Here is a 16,515-nt window from a genome sequence, read left to right on the forward strand (position 1 = left end):
CATACAGAGTGAAGTAAGTCAGAAAGAGAAAAACAAATTCTGTATGGTAACACATATATATGGAATCTTAATAATAATAATAAAAAAAGGTTCTGAAGAACCTAGGGGCAGGACAGGAATAAAAATGCAGACATAGAGAATGGACTTGAGGACATGGGGAGGAGGAAGGGTAAGCTGGGTTAAGTGAGAGAGTGGCATGGACATATATACACTACCAAATGTAAAATAGATAGCTAGTGGGAAGCAACCGCATAGCACAGGGAGATCAGCTCCATGTGTTGTGACCACCTAGAGGGGTGGGATAGGGAGGGTGGGAAGGAGGGAGATGCAAGAGGGAGGGGATATGGGGATATATGTATACGTATAGCTGATTCACTTTGTTATACAGCAGAAACTAATGCACCATTGTAAAGCAATTTTATTCCAACAACGACGTTAAAAAAAAACAAAGCATAAAATATTGCTTAAATAAGACTTCAGACCATGAATTTAAAATAATGAGATATCAATACCATACGCAGCATAAACAATACTGTAAACTGTAATATCACTTTAAAATGTCTATGTGCTTTTCTCCTAATCAGCTTGATGCTTGTAATCCTCTGTTTAATGTGAAGATGGCACCTATTTTTCTTGTGATAAGGGACTAGGGTTAGTACAACAGAAATTCAAAGAGACATAAAAGTAAATAATAAACAGCTTCTGACTTCAAACACACACACACACACACACACGAGACACAGAGAGAGAGAGAGAGAATCAGTGAGAGAGAATTCCCTTAATTCCATATACCTACGTATATAAAGAAATCATGGAAGACTAATATCATAAGGATTTCTTCACAGTTAAGAAAACTTGATCATATTGACTATCCCAACATAGGAGACTACGATATGGGAGAAAAAAGTCCAAGTTCACCCCTGTCAGTTCCAAAACATAAAGGGAACAGGAAGAAAGACAAAGAAGTCAAGAGCCATGGTATTGCCCAGAGATATAACCATGCCCCTGTGGTCAACTAACCTATGACAAAGGAGGCAAGGTTATACAATGGAGAAAAGACAGTCTCTTCAATAAGTGGTACTGGGAAAACTGGACAGCTACATGTAAAAGAATGAAATTAGAACACTCCCTAACACCATACACAAAAATAAACTCAAAATGGATTAATGACCTAAATGTAAGACCAGACACTATAAAACTCTTAGAGGAAAATATAGGAAGAACACTCTTTGACATAAATCACAGCAAGATCTTTTTTGATCCACCTCCTAGAGTAATGGAAATAAAAACAAAAATAAACAAATGGGACCCAACGAAACTTAAAAGCTTTTGCAAAGCAAAGGAAACTACAAACAAGATGAAAAGACAAGCCTCAGAATGGGAGAAAATATTTGCAAACGAATCAATGGACAAAGGATTAATCTCCAAAATATATAAACAGCTCATGCAGCTCAACATTAAAGAAAGAAACAACCCAATCAAAAAATGGGCAGAAGACCTAAATAGACATTTCTCCAAAGAAGACATACAGATGGCCAAGAGGCACATGAAAAGCTGCTCAACATCACTAATTATTAGAGAAATGCAAATCAAAACTACAATGAGGTATCACCTTACACCAGTTAGAATGGGCATCATCAGAAAATCTACAAACAACAAATGCTGGAGAGGGTGTGGAGAAAAGGGAACACTTATGCACTGTTGGTGGGAATGTAAATTGATACAGCCACTATGGAGAACAGTATGGAGGTTCCTTAAAAAACTAAAAATAGAACTACCATATGACCCTGCAATCCCACTACTGGGCATATACCCAGAGAAAACCATATTTGAAAAAGACACATGCACCCCAATGTTTACTGCAGCACTATTTACAATTTCCAGGAAGCAACCTAAATGCTCATCGACAGACGAATGTATAAAGAACCTGTGGTACATATATACAATGGAATATTACTCAGCCATAAAAAGGAACAAAATTAGGTCATTTGTAGAGATGTGGATGGATTTAGAGACTGTCATACAGATTAATGAGGTAATGTACATAGTATCTGAAATGTAAAATACCAGATAATTCCTCACTCTCAATTTAGTTTTGTAACAAATGTGGCATTTTCTTCTAGTCATAAAATACTATGATCACATCACTGAGACATGACAAGTTATAATTATGAATACCCCGTACCCCCAACATAGAAATCCTGTAAAAATTATATAATTGTTAACACAAGGTTAATCTTGAAATAAAAATCATCAAATGAAAATGAACAAAAAGCCAGAATTAGAAAGTGGCAGCTGATATTAAAGAACATTTTCTTTGATCACAGTGCGAGAAAAACTGCAAATTAGTAACAAAAATTATGGGAAAAATTAACTCTCGCATTTGGGAGAAAACAAATACACACATATGCACTTTAATTAACCCTAATTAATTAAAGTGTCAGAAAAGAAATCATAATGGAAACTTAATAATGTTTAGAATTAAATTACATTATAACAAATATATATCATACGCTGAGGATGAAAGTAAAATGGCAAGATGAAGGGAAATCAATAGCCTAATATTTCAACATTAGAAACAGATATTAGAAATAAACAAATATTTCACTCAGAAAGTTAGAAAAATAACAGGTAAGCCCCCAAGGAAAAAGAAGGTAGAAAACAATAAAGAAAATAGTAGAAACTAATGAAACAGAAACAAAGGAAACTTAGTGAATATTTTTTTTAAGTTAAATGAAATAGAGAAAACTTTAGCAAGATTAATTCAGTGGAAATAGAGATGCCACAATTAGAGAAAGAAAACCTAACTAAAAATATAGTAGGAAATTGTTTACATGACAATAGTATTTAAACTGTAATTCAAAAAGTTTGAAATCAGATAAAATAGATAATTTAATATAAAATTTTAATTGCCTAGAAATAGACTGTGAATTAACCTATAGTGATTAAAGTATCTTAAAGAGAAATTTAAACATCTTCCCACAATCTTAGATATAAATCTTAGCAAACCTCCAAGTGACAGATAACCTATTTGTTATTCCAAATGTTCCAGAAATATAAAGAAAAAGAAGATGCCAAACTAATTTTATGAGGTTATTAGTGACTTGATTTCATAACCAAATGAGATAATACAAAACAAATATAGTTGAATCTCATTTCTGAATGTTTACAATACTAACAACTCAGAAATGGTTTTTGAAAAAATACTCATGACCAATAAAGTTTGTTACAAGATTCCAGAGATTTCACATTATAATATACATTAATGTTTTCAACAAGATGAAAGATTAAAGAAACAACTGTATATTTTCAACCCCAAAGATGCAAAAAACCTGGGCACAACATCGCATAAATAGCAGGATGAATGAAAAAATAACAGGTATAAATAGGATCAATAAAAGCACAAGGTAGTTTCTGGAGAAGGAAAAACAACATATGGAGAGTATTAAAAATTAAATGGGTACATAATACCAACGTGGCCCAGAGTTTCAAAGAAATAAATAATATGTATGCTTTTATACCAACATTGAATCATTATGTTGTACCCCTTAAACTATTATATGTCAATTATACCTCAATTTGTTTAAAAAGGGGAAAATTGTACATGCCCAGTTTCTTTCTTTTAACTAAAAAAACATATAAAGTGTTAGAAACGTAGGGCAATTGTCACCTGCAGGAGATGAGTGAGGGGAGGGTGGAGGAGTAAGAAATAGGGGTGACACTTCTCTAGGTATAGTCTTTTGTATAATTTTGGCTTTTCCAAACATGTTAATGTTTCACAAATCCTAAAAACGAAGTCAAAAGGATTAAAAGAACAAACCCTAAATTTTTTAGAATACAAATAGAAAGATAAGCTTAACTGCTATCAAATTGATAACCACACACAATAGTAAGTTATTATATTGGTATAAAAGTTAGCACAACATAGCAACACACATGTATACTCTTACTGTACACCCTAGTTGGGGTTTATGTCAAAATGAAACAGAACCAAGCTTGAAGTGGCTTATGACAATTCAATCTACTTGGGTGTATTTATCATACTCTGGGGCCTGGAAGAAAAAGAAATGACTATATAATGATAAAGAAATTCATCAAACCATGCAAAGTTCCTCCTATACTAAGGAAGTATTTTAATATTTAAATAAGCTTTATGAGTAAAATACAATCATCTTCTTTCAGACCTCTTCATGATTACTGGAGGCTATAAATGTTCACATCACCTGACAAAGATACTCCATTGTTTCTAAACAATGGAGATGTGTCCTAAGATGGGTTCTTTTATTCAAAACCAAAACATTCTACATTGAAGGGAGGAACTGTCAATCTCATTATTCCAAAGTTTGTTCCTCCTAATATACCTCATTCTACTGGTTATGCTTTGGGGATAATTCCATTTATGGCTTAAACGTTTATTCATGCTTATCAAGTAGATTATATGCTTTTATGAACATCCATACAAGATGAAAATCTGCCCTAATATATCTGTAATCTAGCAGAAGATAAAAGACACAGAAGGAACTCACATAAAACCAAAACAATCTCAGATGTGATAGAACTCAGAAACAATTTTCTATAGAAAAGGGAGGGTTCAAAACTGTGGTGGTAAAAATTTTGAAAAATAAACATTTTGAAAAATATTGAACTAGTACAATAAACTGTATTATGTCTCAATGAGAGTTTAACATTTTGCATAATCTATACATATTCTTCCTCTGAAAGTATGACTTCAAACAGTATATCCATTAGAGTCCAAGCAGAAAACAGATGCATACTCAAACTGGGTATATGAGAAGAGTTTTTAAAAATTACAAATGTGTGGTGGTTTAGGGAAAACAACAGGCAGGATCCAGTGTATCATTACTATTTTTGCCCCTAAGATTTACTGTCCTTTTTCCAAATAAAATTTTGTATTCTCAAAATAGGAGGCACAAAAATTCCTATCAACTACTCCATAACTGTGAGATTATTTCAGTTTGGACAGATTCCCATATGAAACCAAAAATATTAGCTGCCAGCAATGCTCTTCATATAAAGTAACTCAGGAAAAACATGTAGAAGGAAGAAACAATAATGAGCATAAAACAAATGTGTTTAAGTCACTGCTTCTGTAGCTAATCATGAAGCCTAAGTTAATCACAACTCTACATTTACTGCCCATTCCATGTAATCATCAGTCTCTTCCAGTATCTTGCTCTCGTTTTGCAGTGATCAAGGCGAATCAGCAAGAGAATACTGAAAGATGTCTCAGTGAATCCTCTGTGTGCTAGAAGTAGTCTTCCTTGTTCCCACTATATACCAGAAGCTACATTTCCATTTGGTAACTGGAGTCAGTCACACTGACTCCTTCTTTATCCTTTGGTTCAGAAGAATGAGGAGCCCAAAAAAGTAGGCGGCATTCTCGGCTTCTATCAAGAGTTATGTAGAACCATAACTATGTCCACTGATGGGAAAATTACTCCCTTGGACACAAGGACCTTCAAACTGACCAGTGCCAAAAGGGATTTAGGCAGGTAGCAAAAATCCTGAAGTGGGTTATTAAGTACTTTATTTAGAGTGGTCACACATTTTCATCCCTTGGTTTCAAACCTGTGTGTTCTCGCTATGAGATAACTGGTCTCTGGTGTAAGACATTACTGAGCCTTTTAGGATAGCATACATATCTCTCATGATATTATCTTCCAGCTGATACCATAACCAAGTCTTAAGCAAGCCATTTCACTCTAATATCAATCTAATTTCTTCTTATTAGTGGAATACATAGTAGGACTAATGAATTCTATGGTTGCAAACCACTGTAATTCCAGACTATGCCCTTAGCAGAGATTTTTTTGTGTGAGAAACCATGTCAATGGATAAAACATTCTGCAAAGCCCTAAATACGGTGCTGGCAAAAGAGCTTTTTGTTTAGATAGCAAATATTTACCAGGAATATGTTTTTATTCTGTATAACATCACTATCCCCTCCATAATTAACACTGTCTAATGTAATCATCATTCCTGGAATCCATAGGAAATGGATTCAGCAGTAGTAGTAGCCAAAACAGCTTTGGTGCCCCTGGAAAAAGAGACTAATAAAATGGCAGCAGTACAGGTGGCTTGTTTAGGAGACGCAGGAAAAACAGCCATGGAATGGTAAAGTGATGCAGGGAAAAAAAGCCAATCAGGGCTGAGTTATTAAGGCAGCTACCACAATGGGCAAATGGAGCTTAATTCAAGGGAAAACCCTGAGAAAAATTATAAAACACACACCTTAGAACTGATCCATCTTACTATGAGGGAGCTGAAGTATTTATACAATTCCCATCAATCATTCGTTGAAATCTACTCTTGGTGGTATTAATTCCCAAGAAATTTTGGTCCAATGCATGTATGAAAAGAAAAGCCAGAAAAAATGTTTAGGCACAGATGCAGAGGTTGGCAGTTTGAAGTCATCTAAACACACGGAAGAGGTAGGATCAAGGCATACTGGCAAGGCACTCACAGTGACTGCTATAGCCTTAATCTCTGAGACTATGACCACTTTGTACATAGACTCAGTGAGCAAACATCAGAAGGCTTGGGGGAGGCCAGGAGAAAGATGCCATCCAAAAACAACTTATGTTACTGAGAATCTCCTCTAATAATACATGCACTCTGGTAGCATTTACGTAGGTCATAAAAATGCCTAATCGGAGCGGTCCATTCACATACTTCTCCTTGAAACCTCCTTGTCATCAGTTTTCCTTTTTTTTTTTTTTTTTTGTGGTACGCGGGCCTCTCACTGTTGTGGCCTCTCCCGCTGCTGAGCATAGGCTACAGACGCGCAGGCTCAGCGGCCATGGCTCACGGACCCAGCCGCTCCGCGGCACGTGGGATCCTCCCGGACCGGGGCACGAACCCACATCCCCTGCATCGGCAGGCGGACTCCCAACCACTGCGCCACCAGGGAAGCCCAAATTTTCCTATCTTGATCTTTATAAATTCCTCATCAGTCAGCCAAGCCATTAGCAATTGCTTTCACAGTGAAATGCAAAATCAGGGTCCAGCGCATGTAAATGCATTATTAAGATATATTTCATGATAATTAGTTTGACTCAGATTGTTATTTGGTGTCCAATAATCACATGTTCAGTCTTTGGTGTTTTCATCCATAGAAGCTGCTTTCAAATGGAGAATATATTGTCTGCATAAGATGATGTGATTTATTCCAAAGCCCTGGGGATATTATTAATGACTGCCAGAGGCTCCATACAGCATCTCTGTTTGCCATAGACCTTTCCAATATACTTGGGTGTGCTGACTCAGAAGGACCCAGGCTGTAGGGTAGTTTGTAGTACAGCCTGGACCTGATATAAGATTTTTCTTGCTCTTGTCCCACTCAAAACTGACAGCCTGCAAGCAAATGTTGGCAAGAGCCAGAGGAGCCTACAGAGCAGGTGAGATGGCAGTCACAGTGTGGCGAGGTAACCCAGCCAATGCTCAGTGGATTTAGGGCATCCATGGGATACTCACACAGCAACTTCTGCTAATCTACAGATGAGAACAGGTGCACCACTATTTTCTTTTGTAACAAAAGCAAATTTACTGGCATTTAAAAATTCCTCAACCAACCTTCCAGGAATAGTTATAAGAATTAGATTTTTTTTAATTAAAAAGTACTACCACTACCACTACCAACAACAAGACAGCTCTTTTAAGGCATTGCATGGGAGAGCAACCATGACCTTGAGGACTTGATGATCCAAGATCCAGAGGGGAAAAAAAAGGAAAAACATTGGGGCAGTGAGCCCAACCTTCTCTATCAGTAATTTCCACAAGGTCATATACCAACTAGAGATATGGCATAGAGACCAAAGAGAAAGCAAAGCACTAGAACTTGTAGCTGTCTCAGGTTTCATCTCAGCTAAGGAGATGAAAATTGAAATTGTAGGGCCCCAAGAAGTTAGCCTTGTTACATCATGATCAGTGAAGATAATGGCATGGTGGAGAAAATAGCACTTGCTCCATCAGTCAGAAATCAATGTATGAATTCTGCGGTTCTAAGTACATATATTTCTACTCTACATTTTGAAAATGGGGAAATAACCACTGTGTGGTCCTTGGCCCCACACAGCCCTGTGAGACACAATTAGACCCAAACTCCATCCATCCTCTGAGCTCCACAGAGTCCTGCTATGACTGGTGAACCATAGAGGACTTCTGGATGTCTAGTAATAAGAGTATATTGAGATTTGGCAACCAATAATCCCCAGAAGGTCCAGGTGTCTCCCTTTTCCAAGTATAAAGTCACCCTGGTAAATTGCTACAGGACACTTTTAGGAAGGTTCATACATATTCTAAGGAAATAGTTGATTCACATAACTTGAGGCCTAAGGGTTCATGTTTCATTCTTTAATTTGATTTTTTAAATTATCATATAATTGATTTTTTATATACAGTTCGATGAATTTTAATACATGTACAGAGTCATGTAACTACCACTACAATCAAGATACAGGATGATTCCAAAAGCCCAAAAAACTCTCATACCAACCCTTTGTAGTAGTACCAACTTCCCAACCCTGGTAACCACTGATCTGTTCTCTGTAATTTTGCCTTTTCCAGAACGTTATGCAAAAGGAATGTAACTTTTCGAGACTTGTTTCTTTCATATAGCTTAATGTCTTTGAGATTCATTCAAATTTTTATGTCATATTTCATTCCTTTATATTGCTGAGTATTTTACAGATGTGCCACAGTTTATTAACACACCTACTGAAGCACATTTGAATTGTTTCCAGTTTTTGAAAATTAATGGGGTTGTTAAACATATTTGTGTACAGATTTTTTGTGTGAACATGTTTTTATCTTTCTAGAGAAAATACCTAGGAGTAGGGTTTTTAGGACATATGCTAAGTATAAATTTAATTTTATAAGAAAATGCCAAAATGTTTGCAGAGTATCTACACCATTTTGAGCACTCACCAACAATGCATGAGACTTCTGTTTGCTCTACAAACCTGCTAGCACTTGGCATTGTCAGGACTTCTTATTTTAGCCATTCTAATAGATGTGTAGTTGTGTTCATCATGGCATAGCTTTAATTTGCACTTCTCTAAAGGCTAATGACAATGAACTCTCTCGTGTTAAACTGCCTCCCATATAGCCTCCTTTGGTGAACTAAGTCTTTTCCCATTTTTTTTTAATTGGGTGATGTTTTCTGTTTAATTTCTTTATTTTATTTCAGATTTAGATTTTCATTTTAGATTTTCTATATATGCCTAGTAAAATGGCACTCAATACATAAATAGATTCTGAATATAGAAGGATCTAATAAGATGCCACAAAAGAGCGAAAAAAAACAGAAAAGAAAGAAAAGAAAACTTGATTCACTGAAGTTAAGAGGGAGTTTATATGTTACCGGGAGTTATATGTCCTAAGGACAAGGAATAAGGTAAATGTTCTATTATTCATTCTCAGAAGTAGATGGCCTATGGTAAGAAAATATAGAAGAATACATTCTATGAGATCAAGTTTGTCAAAGGAAAGAAACATTTTAAGTAAGCTGCAGAATATATACCTTGGTTTCAGGGTTAGCCAGGAAAATGGGTGCTTTAGACCAGAAACTTACATTTGTTAGGTAAATGCAACAAAAGAAATCGTTTTTGGATATACAGAGGTTGCAGAAATATCTTTTAACTCTTTACATGGAAAGTCAATAGCTGATTGTTTTTACTCTGTGATCGCAGTATTACTAAATAACTAAAAATTAGTTCTAAATATCTAACTATTCATCACTGTCTCATTTTTTTCCAACTGATTCCTAATTGACTCTAGCCCACTGTAGATTTTTCCAGGTTAAACATTATTTGGTTTGCAAAACCATCTCTCAGTTGTGAACTAGCAGAACATCTTCCACACTCAAGTTTGTTTTCATCTTTTGTCAGTTTTAAAGTCAAGATGTAAAGTGGATAAAGTGATTTATTATAGTTGCTAGTCTGTCTCTTCTAATCTGTGAAAAAGAATTTTTACCATAAAGGAAAATTCACGGCCTTATGTTAGTTTTACAAGATCATCTTTGTTTCATGCACTATTTTATAATTACTCAGATAAGCTATACATCTGATTCTTCAAACAGAAAGTATTGTTTTATGTTATACTTTGTAAAAAAAATTGAGTCTCTACAGAATATAGCTTAGAGCATAAGAATTTATCCAGTTTATTACAGAATAAATATTCTAGATTCAAGACAAACAGTATGTAGGGCTATTAAAAAGAACAATTAAAAATGGAGTTTAATACTATAGTTTAAAACCACTGTAAAAATATAAACTTTCCTTGTAGAAAAATGAAACAACATTCTTTAGAAAATCTGCTTCTCTGAAAACTATTCCCCAAATAACTTTAAGGAGTTAAACTTAAAATTAAATGAGAAATATTGACAGAGCCTAAAAAGTGAGGGAGGCTATTTCAGAAGAGTCTGAAATGAGGAAAAAGCCATCAAAGGGCACTGAGTAATATGTGCCTGAAGGGACTGTAGAAAAAAATAAGACAAATCAAATCCACAGTCACCTAATCATCATATGCAAAAAAAAAAATCTCACGCTTACTAGTCAGACCACACAGTGAAAAAGACAACTTTCACACAGTCTCCAATGTGTAATTCATGTCAACTTGTTATACTGAATTATTTACTATGTGTCCAGGTGTCGTGAGGATGATGAAGATATTTAAGACATGATCACTGTAGAAACTTCTAATCAATCTTTAGGAAGAATAAAGAAAAATAAATAGTATAGGCAATAAAAATGATAAAGTATATTTATGATTACTTATATCCTCATTTCACCAATGACAAAAGTCAAACAACTTTTACTTTTACTAACTTGAATATATAAACTTAAGGGATATGGACGATAGGGTAATATATCTACTTAATGCACTAGTAACTATAAATAAACATCTATATATGTACCTATATTTTTGAAACCTTATAGCAAATAAAGTATTTTAATTCATAGTATATAATACATTTAAATATATTATTAAGAAATATAGATGTTTTAATTCATTTTCATGAAATATTTTTATGTAGACTTTTCACATGTATCTACAATATCAATTTCTTCCTCATAACCAGGACTACTTAACTAGGGCACATTATTTTCACTTCTAAGTAGTTTGAGATGTTTGTGAGGTCATATATGATGCTCCTGCCAACATAAAATGTATCCTAAGCCATAAGCATTAATTCACATACCATTAGAACACTTTTTTCCTTGGATCTTTTAAAAAAATTTTAACCTATTCCACAAGGGAAGCTCTATATACATACAAGACAAGCACTCACTTAAGTCATTTCAGATAATGTGTATTCTGAAACATGTTATTATTCAAAACAGAGTGAGTGTGAATCAAGGTTTCCATTCTTGAACAAGGTAGGCAGAAAAATGGAATGGCGAAAGGTAAAGAGGAACCCTGTCATTTTTATTTTATTGGGAAATAGTATTAGTTCACGATTTTAAAAAATATACATAACACTATACATATACTATATAACACATATGTATATAAACAATAAATATATATGTCCATTTTGTCATGTATTTATAATATAATTTTTTTCCAGCTCTGTCCACAGAAAAGGCTTGAAAGCAATGGCAGTTTAGCAGCAATAAGTAAAACTACATCACACATCTTAGATTCTATGTACCATTTGCCAATATAAAAGGAGCCCAGGGACCCTTAGAGAAATGGTTGATTATAGATCTGATGTAGTGAAGTACAAAGCCTGGAAAATCTGCCAGAAAACAAAAATATGCTCAAAGATTAATAGGGTCAAGTCAATAGGTCACAGAAGCTGGCTTGAAGAGGCTCCTACTGGTCAAAGTAGGGACAATTTGTGCATCAAATAATAATAATAATAATAATGGTGATAGATTATAACACATTCAACAAAAACAAATATGTGAGTTCATGGTGACACACTAAGTCAGAAAGAGAGAGATAGAGATTGAAACATGAGGGGGGGGGAAGAGAGAGAGAGAGAGAGAGAGAGAGAGAGAGAGAGAGAGAGAGAGAGAGAGAGAGATTGAGATTGAAACATGAGGCACTTTAATCCCACAACCCAAAAATAGCATTTGAACTCCTTTGTGTCCAAACTTCCAGGGTTCCCTCCCAAGATGAAAGCTCACAGTGAGGAGAAACTGAGGGGAGTAGAATTAGAATTGCGCAGAAAAATGACAAAATGTCCATAGTTTGGAACAACATACAAAAACAGCAGAAGAGGAAGAGCTGTAAAGTTAAAAACATTACCCTGAACCTCAGGGTAATGTTCAGGAAAACTAAATTCACATAAAAATGAAAAAATGGTAACAAGGCCAAATCCCATGCAAAATTAATGTAAGGAAAAGGAAAATTAGGAGCAGAATAATATCCCTACAGACCATAAAAGACATTACTACGAAGTAGATAAAAACTGAACCTCCTCTTTCATGACATTAAGAAAATAATACAAAAGATGAAAGAACAACAAAAATCAGAATTGGAAAAAATCTCAGAAATGTTCAGAATTCAAAATAGAATTAGAAATAAAATAATTTTTTAAAAAAGAAATAAAATAATTTTTTTTCAGAAAATGACTTCAAACAAAAAGAAACACAGGACTGAATAAATACCCTTGTGATTTAAGGGAAAAAAAACCTAAGGTATAAAGGATGAAATCTTTTAAATCAAAAAAAAAAGAGAGAGAGAGAAATGTTTTGAGAGAAAGTAACAACTATTTAAGATAAGATTTCCTCAAGAAGAAAATCAATTTAATGCAAAGAAACAGCAAATACTACAAACTATAATTCTAGAAAAGTTTCTAAAATAAAAAATGATTTGATGAACTTATCATGTGTTTCAGAATATCAGCCCAGAATGATGAATACCAATATTCTAATAAATCAATAAATAATAATGAATAGTATATTCTAATAAAATTTCTTGGTTTAAAAAAAAGAAACAATAAATTTCTTGGGCATCTAGGAAAACACAGTACATGACATATTAGGACACAGAATTAAATTACTATCTTACTTTTTAATACGATGTTTTATGTCAGAAAAGAATGAAAAAACATATTTAAGAAACTCAAGGAACAGAAATGTGAACAAAGGATTTATATCCAACAAAACTAACTTTCTATAAAGGACACAAACTGTTATCAATATGAAGAGCTAGTAGATTATTTTTGATATCAGATCTTCCTGTGGAATGTACTAGAAAAAGAGACTCAAATAATCATAATGACTGGAAAGACATTGACATAAAGACTGATAGCTCTTTTTAGAAGTAGGATTAAACAAGGTATAAAGGAGAATATAGTAATAATACGGTAATCTTGAAAACTGGCAAATAAAGGGAAATAATCCTATGATTAGGATCCTAGGAATAGTATCACTTGCTTATCAAATAGTAGATAAGGTAAATCATGTCTTTATAATAGCTTTTCCAATTAATAAATCTTAAAAGAATTGACAGAATTAGAATACGACTAGTTTACAATATCAAATAATTACTAGATCTAAATGTGATCATCTACAGTTGCAAGCATCATAAAATGTGAAACTACCTGCCACTATGCACATTTTAATGAAAGAGCACTCCCGATAGACCTGCCCAAAGGATTGGAGGTGGATCTTAAGTCTCTGGATCCAGCTGCCAGTTTGCAGAAAACACAGAGGACAGAAGAACAAGTTGAAGTGTACCAAGAATAAGCAACCTACAAAATCCACACCAGAAAACTCTACAGGTCAAAATGTCCTCAGGGTCTTTAAGGAAATGAAAAAAACATATTAAGACACAAGCAGAAAACCTATTGATTATAAGAGACTTAAAAGACATTAAAATTGCTTTGTATTTTTGTTTGTTTGGGTAAGACTGGATTATAGTGTCTGAAAATGAACACTATAAATTTAAAATGAACACACTGGTGATAAAACGAATAAAGATAAAATAAATGTCAGGATAGTGGTTATTTATGGAAATAGAGGGGTTGTGATTGAGATGGGACACATGGGGAATCCCTGGGGTTACTGTTCATAGTAACTTAAAATAACTGAATAAGCTATACATATTTTGTGTGGTTTTCTATGTGTATATTTCATTGTAAAATTAAAAAATATAAAAAGCTAATTCAAAATTTACCTAATCTTCTATTATTTGGATGTATAGTATTTTATAATTCCAAGTCCTTATTATTAGATATTTATTTCTACTTTTTTTACTATATAAAGTATGTTGTAATGAACAGAAGTTAGCCAAATCTTTATGTATATCTTTATCTTTAGAATAAATCTTAAAAAGGGGATGTTGGGTCAAAGGGTATGCACATTTTATGGCTTTTATTATACATTGCCAAGACACATCTCAAAAAAGGTGGTAAATTATTATTTCACAGGCTGCCATAGCCTCTTGTCTTGCTTTCTTTATTAATTATATTTCTGTAAGCTTGATTTTTAAAACATTCTGATTTTAAAACATTAAAAACATTACTGGGTTTCAGTAACATGGATAGAAATGGCCAATTATGAAAAAGCAGCTTGGGATAAATCCAATAACCCACGCCAGGTGCATCCAGTTGTGTTATTACTGCTATTTGTGTTAATTCACAGTGTAACAAAAACTTCAACAATGATATATACAAGAAAATCATTCAATCCATTTTAATTTCAAACAGAATAAAATGTACTTTCTGCTGTTTAGGTCAATTGCAACTATTATGCTAAATGGACCAACATAAGAGACAAAGTAACCATAAATTCATATTTTAATAGACTTGTCTCTACAATGTCAAAATGGCATTATGTGAATTCATTGCTCTAGGAAAAATAGGGAATGAAAGAAACAGCTTTTTTCATTGTTGCTGAAGTCTAACACCCACATTGCTGACAACTGGTTGCCTACATGGTTTTAAAACCAGCTCTTAACTTTTATAGGGGAGAGGGACTTTGCCTTTCAATTCTCATAGAAACTAAAATTTACTTTGTGATAGGAGTGCAGGTGAGGAGCAGATAAGAATTAACTCTATAAATATTAGTATGTGTGTGAGTGTGTATATTTTTTCTGTTTATGGCCATGAACAGTGTTTTACTGACTCGTGTCCCTACCTTGTAATGCATGACCCCAACACTCCGAGGTCGCAGGAAGTCGCATGGTAGTTTCTAATCACCTTACCATGTAGCATTCCCTGAGCATCACTGATACTTCTTCTGGCAATACCAAAATCACTATACCCCACTCTTCCCTGTCTGCTCTGACAATGGGAGCATCACTGTCATTCCAGTTGGGTTCCAATCCATCCACTGAAAACTACTTCCATGTCCTCCATGTCCTGCCGTTTCTCTTCAGCTTCAGTGCCTGTGGTGGACACTGCTTTGTCTCCTGCTAGGTTCAGCCACGCCTACTAGACACCACCACTACTCTGGGCACAGACAGTTCTTGCAGTAAGTTACTCTACTTTTGCTAAACACAACTACTATTGCTGAGTGCCATACTCTGTACCATGTCAAAATTTCTCTGCCATGTGCCATGTTAATGATGCCATTGTTGTCCCCTGCAAGGCATCACTGCCACGGAAGCAATGTACTCCTTATACCACTGAAACTTCATGGTGCTCTATAGGTTCTGGTGAAGTGGGTGCGAATGTCTCTCTTGTTATACTTCTTGAGAAAAATAACACTAAAGTGGTGCTGCTTGCAGATTATTCTTTTATTGATTATTTTGTATAACAGGCCTTCTAGTTTGTGCATGCATTCTTATATCCTTCTAATATACAGCCATAGTCAGAGAGTGAAGAATAGATCTAGGGACCTTAGCAGAGTTGACTCAGAATCTTTCTTCCCCAAACCACCAAGTTCACTGAGTCATACTTTAAGATGAATTTTCTCCCAAAAGGGTTATCAGTCTTGCATACCAATAAGCATATTTTATGCTTCTTAGTAATTCTCCAGACTTGTACCGATTATGTCTGAAGCCCAGAAATGAACGCAGCATGGCCTCAAGCTGAGACCCCTGCTACAAGTTATTAACTTAGCCCCAGCTCAGGTAGGATGAAGAATGGATTGAGTTTAACCGAGCCACATACCTTATCATCTGCAGTCAGTCTCTCCTTCCCACTGTGTTATCTTGGCTTTGTGCAAACACCTCTCCAAGTTCAGAGTAGCCCAGGAATTTTCTCACTTAGTAATCCTATGGAGCTTACTCCAGCATCTGAGGAAGAATTAAAACAACTATTACCAGATTGAACTATTAACAAAATGAATAAAATTTTTCATGCTACTTCAACAATGATTTTTGATAATCTGCTACCTACCAGTATCCCCCAAGACATTTTCACTTTTTCTCATCTACCTGTTTCTTTTAGCTGATAGTCGCTACTACTTAGAGAATATTATATACATCCCTGACTCTTTCTTTTTCTCTAAATATGAGAGTAAGAACTGAAAGAAATAGCCATTAAACTGTAGAGGAATAAGTTATCTCTTCAGTCTCATGGTTTCGATCATCTAT

Source organism: Globicephala melas, chromosome 6 (genome assembly GCF_963455315.2).
Source record: "Globicephala melas chromosome 6, mGloMel1.2, whole genome shotgun sequence".
In the NCBI taxonomy this organism is placed as follows: domain Eukaryota; kingdom Metazoa; phylum Chordata; class Mammalia; order Artiodactyla; family Delphinidae; genus Globicephala; species Globicephala melas.